Raw genomic sequence first — 8,815 nt, 5'->3', positions numbered from 1 at the left:
AAAGTCAAGTTATTTGTGACACACGGTTGGATTGCGCTTGTGTGTCACTTTCTGCGTGTGGGTGTCATGAGTGGTCACCGTGCTGACACTAAACGCACACGCACACACACACAGAGGACTTCAAGGCAGCGCTGTCACAACGGAACAAGCTGGCGATTCCTGATGGGGGATGTGTCACGCATACGCACACACAGGCAGCGGTGTCACATGTGAGATGACTGTCAGTGAGGCAAAGTGGTGATGAGCCATTAAAATGCAACAGAATGTGTTGCATGGGGAGGGGGGGGGCACACACACCCATTGCTTGGTCTCTTTTGTAGTGCAGGGAATCAAAGCCCCCAAAAATCCAAAGAAAAAAGTTGACCCTTCCTCCGAACTGAACTGTCCAATCATAGATTAGCAGCCATAACTAGGGCACTGCAGGCCTGTCAAGCAGTGTGCATGGGGCCCTAAGACAAGTGATACTAAGTGTCTCATGAGTTTGGAGGGTGGCGGGTTTTTTTTTTTTTTTTTGTAGTCTCTCAGCTAGAATTACTGCCTTGCAGTTGTTTGCCCATCAACTACTCAAGTTGCAGTTTATATCCGACTCATGTAATACATGGAGTGAAGACTTTTGACAATTTAATAAAAGATATTAAATATGCTTTTTTTTCACAGAGGAGTACAGAGGACTGTGAAATGTTGAGTCCAAAGTTCCATCAAGATATTCTTAAGATATTTTGTTCATAACTAATGTTAGCATGTCCTCGTCTCCCACCTACAGTAATGCTTCCTCCTGCTACACTTGTGATAGCGACATACACTAATGGTTTATTCCCACCAGGGGTTAAACTGAGATTTGTTATGTAGGGGACGATGTGGGCTGGTGCATATTCAAAGTACGCCGATGGCATTGCATCTCCGTCTGGCTAACTCTCTTAGATCTAAGCCGTGTTAGCTTAACTCTTATCCCGGCTCTCTTCCTGGGACAATCGTGGTCTGGTTGGTTGTCTATTGCATTTGTATTGTATTTCAATATTTGCTGGGATGTATTCTAGCCTTAGCCTTTTTGCATTCGGCTGATATCATGCACGCAGCTGTTAGGTAACCTTTTTCATTTTAAAGGGTTCTCTTTAAACATTAAAAAGACAGCTGGAGACGGACTTCTCAGCTGACTCAAGGAGTTTAACCATCATCATCAGCTTACATCAGCTAGCTACCCTTATGAAATCTGCAAGCGAGAGTCATCACTTTAGCCGACAAAATCCAGTCCTCAGCTAGAACTGAGAAGCTGCTTTTGTTTACTTCTCTGTGGAATCGAAGACCTAGTGTTTCAAAAGTGACTGTCAATTTGGATATTATCACTGTGAACTGCATAATGTGCAGTGTGAGAATGGAAAGCTTGACAGGCGTAGCAACAGTAGTGGGCGGAGTTTAGCAAAGGATCAATTCCCGTACCTCTGTACTGATTTGTTAAAAAATGCATCAACGTTTCAGTCATGAGGATGTTTCTCGAGACAAGAGAGTGTTGAGAAAGGACCTTGTCTCAAAGATGGTCTTAAGAAGGGCCTTGGTGAACAACATTGACCCATTTTTTAGTAAATCAATTGCAGTGCTGGTATGGTATGTGTTTGAATTGACATTTTTCTTTGGAACGAGACACAGAGCGAGCCTGTGTAGATTCGTACACATGTTGAGAGAGATAATTCTATATTGCGGTTTTAAAGACTAAGTAGCATGCTTGTACATATACGTAGCTTCTTCATTGTCTAGCCCAACCAGAATGAATTATTTAGCTATGAGATAAGAGCCTAATGTAGTCACTCAGTTACACGTGAACCACGATGAAAGCTGCATTATATGAGAAGCTTTAAAGGGCTGGTGCACCCAAATCACATGGCAACATATTTTCTCACTTACCACAGGTGTTATCTGGCCATGATAACAGCTTTTGTGCCTACATTTTTAGATATTTGCTTTTGAAGCTCCCTCCCGATACAATGGTGGTGATGGAGGTGATGGAAAAGTAGGACAAGTTTGTTTGGATATTATAAAAATTGTCATTTTGTAACTTGGGTGAACTGACCCTTTAAAGTGGTCAATTATTGTGTCTGACTTTAGCGGTGCTTGCTTTTACACTTTTGGAATTTCTTTCGCTAATTTGCTCTCAGATCATGCTTTCACCTGAACTAAGCCTTTAACTGCCATTGTTAATGGGCTATCAATTTAATAATGCACTTGCAGCTATTTGTGTGTGTGTGTGTGTGTGTGTGTGTGTGTGTGTGTGTTCATGTGCGTGTGTAGTGGTGTCTGGATCTGTGTCCCGCGCAAGTAAGCCTAGCAGACTGTTTACGTGCTAATGGAGTTATGGCTCCCATATGGCAGCCATCATGGTGTCGGCTAGCACAGACATACTCACGCAAGCGCATGCACACACATATGGCATTGCACGCACACACACACACACACACACACACACACACACAATGCCAGCTGCTGGATTTGACAGGCCCAAGTGCAAGATTTTTTACGAGGCCCACCCTCAGCCTGAGATGCATGTGACCAGTACCAAAAATTTACCCTTTAAAAAAAAAAATTGTTGGATATGAATAAACAAGTGAATTTATGAATGACATCATAGCCCAGGCTGCAACTAATACTATAACCCAATGCAACAAGCTAACGAATAAAGTTAAGATATTTGGGTTAACACTACTCAGACAATCACAAAATAACATGAAGTGCAGGAAATGTGCAGAAAACATTGCAGGGGAGGCATGAAATATAGACCGAAACAAAGTTGAATGAATATGATTTCTGAGGGAAATATAAACAAACATGCTGACTTTTACTTCACTAAAATTTTTATGCTTCTCCAATTATTGTTAATGACTGATTGTGGGGGTGGGAGGGCGTGAACCTTTTTTGGCTTTTGAAAGAGGAGCATGCCAGAAAAAGTTTGGGCACCACTGTTCTAACTTTACATTATACTGTCATGTGTGGTTGGTTTTGACACTGGCTGCTGTGAGACCATTATAAGCATTTCATGGAAATTTACCTTGACCTCCAGTAAAATGGTACATTTTGGACTTGCCATTAAGTGTCATTGAGTTTTATTACACTGTCAAATGCTTTTGTAACGGTGTCATGAATAATATCTTGGATTTCATGCAAAGTGGTACCATATGGTCTTGTCATAAAGATGTCATTAAATGTCATTACGCTGGTTTGTTGACAGCATACAGTACCTAGGTGAATTAGCTCACAGAGTTAGCTGATGGACAGACGGTGATTAGCTAGTTTATTTGGTACTAAAGTAGGCTAACCACTGTCTGCTGTTATCTGTAGTTTGTGTTAACTAATTAGCCGTGGAGCTAGCTGTGTAATTAGCTGACCCAGCCACAGGGTGAAAGGAGCCAAACCCAGCAAGAAAACCACCTCGGTACTGTATTTTCTGTCACCTAAATGGCAACCGCTGGTTTCAGATGCTGTGTTCAGTCCTGGTCTGGCCGGGATCTCCAGTTCAGCCAAACTCAGGTGGACACTTGTCTTGGTTAATGTCAAATTGTCATACGAAAGACATTATAGGCTTGACTGATAACAAAGGGTAATAAGACAGATGTTATCGGTTTGATTTATGTCAAGTTGCCACAACAAAAACATCTCAAATAATATCAGCTTTGTGTTAAAAATGACATAATTGACCAAATCACATTTAATGACAACAGTTATAGACATTCAAAAAGACTCCTTCATGTTCATGACAGCTGTATGCACATCCCTTTAATTGAAGTGTTACCCATAACCTTTCTAACAGCAGGGGAAACGTGTGAAGGCAAATGGTTGTCCTCTGAAAATTCACAGCAGCCAGAGATTATTTGGCACAAGATCCAGAATCCATCTGAATATAAAATGGAAGAATATAAAGTATGCATCTGTATATATATTACACATTTACTCTGGTAATCACTATTCTGTGAGTTATAGAAATGTCTAATAAAATAACAAAAACAATCTGAATTTTGATTCTGGGAGGAAATATATGCTTTGGCAAAATAAAAAGTAATTTAAGTATTATGTTTATGAACTAAGCAAATGGCTTAGCAGTAAAATCCACCCCAAGAAAGACTGAAATTGTAAGAATGCATAAATATGCTGTTATTTACCAATTCTTATGCAATTTGCATATTCAGTCTCGGAAGTGAAAATGCATGATATGTATGCTAATGATTATCACACGACGCGACATGTGTGATAAATGCTCCCCACACAACCTTGATTAATCGCTCTGAGGATGTATGTGATGATGGTGGTGATGAAGGTGATGATGGTTCCTAAATAAGGATTAGCCCACTGCCATATTAAACCCGCTAGTCAGGCACAGGAGCACCAGGTCATTCGGCGTTGACTGCGCCTGCCATTCATCTTCATTCGGCTGTTTTCACTCCATCATCACTGAAGGTCAAGCTGAGAGATACATGTGAATGAAACGCTCCACTTTTTGCAGTCAATTATATGTTCACGTGTCGAGGACATGATGGAGAGGATGTGAGAATGTTGGATTGTGGCGGCCTATGGCATTTTTCAATTTTAGGGCGGGAGCATCACATTGCCTCATTGCCTGATATGCAGCTATATCATGTGAGGTGTGCCAGGGAGGAGATAGGAAAAACGTATAGGGCCATAAAAGGGGCTTATCCTGCTTTATTTCTGTCTTCTCAGTTTTTGTGGACAAGATAATAAGACATAAGAGGGAACTGCTTTGTGTTTATGTGGGCGTGACTGTCAGCGATGAACACACATTGTTTTCTAAAATTGCTCTGGTGTTTGAGGATGTAGGTGAACAAACCTCATCACGATGCCTAATAAATCATATCTTTAAGAGTCAGTTCAACCAAATTAGGTACAATATATTTATCAATTTATCCTTTAGTGGTATCTAGTCATGCAGATAGCGGAGGTGGAGGGAATTCCATTTGCGCTAACCACTGAAACATGACACTTGAGACGACGTGAGACAGTGTCCTAGTTAGGCTGGATAATCCACCGAGCACTGCATTAAAGGGTTACTTCGGATTATTTGAGATGGAGTTGCATCAGGTATGCGGTACTAAAAATGGAGTATGGAATATTTAGAATACTGTCACTGCTTTACTTTGCCACCAGACAGCTTTTTCTGATGGGAAACCACTGTTATGTAAGTCAAATATCGCTCTTTTCAAACCAACCAAACCCCATAGGTGAAATCACATATTTTACCTTGCTGAACACAGGAGTGGGTTGTTTACCACTGCCTCAGTCTGTTAGTTTGTTTGTGCCATTGTGTGACTTAGTTTTTGTAAAATGATATTTCAGAGTCACCAAAGTCACACAATAACACAAACAAACTAGCAGCCTGGGTCAGTGGTAGTTCCGCAACTCCAGTGTTCTATGAGGTAAAATTACTGATTTCACATATGGAGTTTGGTTGGCTTGGAGATAGCGATACTTGGCATTCAGACTCCAACAAAAATGCTTTGGTTAAGGTGAGGAAATATTGGGCAGGTTTTGACAATAAAAGCACTTTGATTAGTTTAAAGGAAAGATCATAATGTCCGTTATATATTAATAAATAAATCCAATTTCTCAAGTCACTGCTGACTTTTGAATAATACTATATGGTGAGGATGGTGTCTTGCAACATTACCTATTTTGGCAGGAACCAAATGAAATATATTTTCAGTGAACATTTTTGTTCAGTATCAATATTTTTGTGCCTTCTTCAACACATGAATTAATTCATTTCATTTAATACAACATTATGTTAATATTATTTTGGTCAGCATTATGTTTCCCCCTAAATTTGTTTGGTATTGCAGACAGGACTGCTTTGTGCTCATACTTCTCTCATTTTCAGTCATCTCACACTCGAAATCTCGAATGACAAAAGCCTACAAATGCACCCCAAATGAAAAAGTGAGTAAGGAAGTGAAACCAAACATATCTGTATTATATTTTATGTATTTATATTTATTGTTGGTTCATTTAACAGGGACGCTGCATAAATGAATGGCCAGTATGAGTTAGAGTTTCTTCTCTTTGCATTACTGGAGAACTGGAAAAATATGTTTGACAGCCTTTGACAACAGCATTTCCTCATGGGAACACTTAAAAAAGAAGGCTGTGACCTCGTGAAAAATAAGAGCACTTCACTCCATCGGCTTCATTGAGGTGGTGCAGGCCAACTCCCAGATTCAGATTCATGTTACCGAGTGTGAAGCAGGACAGGCGGTGGGAAAAAAAAAAAAAAAAGGGCTCACATGCTCAGCTAACCTTCCCCGAATGTGTAAAGGTTACATCAACCCGTGCTGCTGTCCATCCCACTCCCCCACCGCGGTCTCTTCTCGGCACAGCCCAGTCGACTTGCCGTTTTCATGTGTCTGACTTGTGTTGTTGTTGTTTTCTCCTGTGGGCTGAGTTTTACACAGTCTGTCAATCTCCTGAGCGTCACACATTAGAAGGACCAGTGGAGTGAGACACCAAGAGTGATCCCTCTGGGGAACAACTCCTCTCCCACCTCCCACCCCTCTCTGTTTGTCTCTCTTTATCTTCCAGCCTTTTTCTCTCCCTCTAGCCTTTCTCTTCTTTTCTCTCCGCATATCCTTCTTCTCTTTTCCCTCGTCCTCCTCTCCTCCTCCGGCTCCATCGACAACTCCCCAGACTCCTGGCCAAGTTTGAGCGAGTCAGATCCCCTCTGTTTGGAGAGGCTACGCTACATCTGTTGGCGCGCTCAGTGCTCGAGTGGTCGGCCAAGCCCAGCCAACATCCCCCAGCATGCATCACAGCGAGCGTGCAACTAATGAACACGACTGAAGGAATGTGCCAGTGCCCGTCCCCTGCCTTTTTGTTTGATAAGTTTCATTCTCAATAGGGGCACTGTTTACAATGATTCAGTCCGGAACACAGAGCGGAAATATCGAGTCAGATGACCGTGAAATGTTTGTGGAAACCTCTCAAATGAAACAGAAGTCACGCTCCAAACTGTCTGCTGACTTTTGAAGAAGAAAGTCAAGTGAATCACATGAAGATCCCGAGCGAGCGATGTCTCAAAGGAGCAGAAGTTTGGAAAACTTTGAAACGGTGAGAGCATCCTGAACACGGACGGAGTCAAGCTGACCGACTGCAGGGGTGAAAAAAATAAAAAGGGCACCCGCTGTACACAGTACGGCACAAGCATGGAAAAAGTTTTAATGCACTTTATCATGTTTCCTCACTGCAAGGGCAGTCATTCCCAGAGACTGGAAGATTTTATTTGGGTCGACAAATAAATAAAAAACTATGGACGAAATTCTGCAAATTAAAAATTTATATCTGCTATACACCTTTTATAAAGCATTTAAAATGTGTATATTGTTTTACTGATGAGAGAAAAAATGAGACTGTTAATACCACCTAAATGCATTTATTTTGTCTCATTAGGATGGATAGTAGGATAAAATGCCCTATATTGTTTTCCTGATGAGAGAAAATAAAAACAATGAAGTGGCCTGTTAACTCAGCACAAATGCATTTATTTCTCATTTATAAATTTTATAATGTGTATATATTTTCAATAATGCACATCAAGATAATATAAGGTATATAATGTAGAAATTACAGTAAAAATGGTCAAGAATATTGATGAGTAAAAGTTTGGAAACACTGCTCTAGTAGGCACTTTATTATGTTTCATCCACTGAAGGGCACCCTAAAGGGCACTTTATCACGTTTACTCCACTGAAAGGACACTCTAGAACAGGGGTTCTCAATCTTTTGTAATTTAAGGCCCATTTCTGATGTTAAAAACCCACCTGAGATATAACTGGTCACTGAAATTATGCATTTTAATGGAACAATTTTCATTTCTGTGAAATCTCGAGTACTTTTGAATATGAAAATAACTGTTTTTGTAAATCATCCCAATAATTTGAAAATTGTAATCTAACCGTTTGGTGGTAAAACTGCATCCGGAGCCCACTAGATGGTCCACCTGTGGGCCAAAGCCCAGGATAAGAATGGCTGCTCTAGAGGGCATTTATCACATTTTGTCCACTGGAAGGATACACTAGAGGGCACTTTACCCTGTTTCACCCACTGCAGGGGCATCCTAGAGGGCACTTTATTCCATATTGTCTAATGAAAGGGTACCCTGGAGGGTACTTTCTCTAAGGGGCACTCTAGGGGGCATGTTTTCTCCATTGAAAGAGCCCTCTAGAGGATACTTTGTCATGTTTTGTCCACTAGAAGGGCACCCCGGAGTGCACTTGACCATGATGTCTTGGACACTGGGGCACTGTAAAGGGCATTTATCATTGTACATCTACCATAGGAGCATCCAAGAGCATACCGGTGGACCGAATCGAGTCCACTAGTGATACTGACCCCGTAAACACCCGACAAGGGTGACTGCAGTCCAGAAACAGGAAAAGTCGAAAGAAAAACAGTCAAGGGTCAAATGGGGAAATCAACTTTCTTTGCTCTTACAAGGGACTTCATTTGAAGGATTGTGTCCTTGCATGAGTATGGAGATGGGGATATGTGGGGTGATGGGTTGGTGGGGGGTCTGAAAGTTAAAGAAATATGAAAATGCAGAGCTTTTAACTCAAGCCTCTGTGTGAATAGCCCTGGCATTCTTCTGGATTTAATGAAAGCTTCCAAAGTGAGTGAAAGCCTGAAATAGCATTAGTTGGCACACAATAGTAGCCTTAACTGTAGGTATTAAACCTTAACAGCCACGACCTAATTGGCTGACCAGTGAATAGGCCAATGGGTGGCTGAGTCTTAAGCTGCAATGTCAGAATGCCTGACCGGCCAACAG

The sequence above is a fragment of the Lutjanus erythropterus genome, chromosome 23 (assembly GCF_056507025.1).
Source record: "Lutjanus erythropterus isolate fLutEry1 chromosome 23, fLutEry1.hap2, whole genome shotgun sequence".
NCBI classification, from domain to species: domain Eukaryota; kingdom Metazoa; phylum Chordata; class Actinopteri; order Lutjaniformes; family Lutjanidae; genus Lutjanus; species Lutjanus erythropterus.
Note: the sequence above shows the minus strand (reverse complement) of the source record.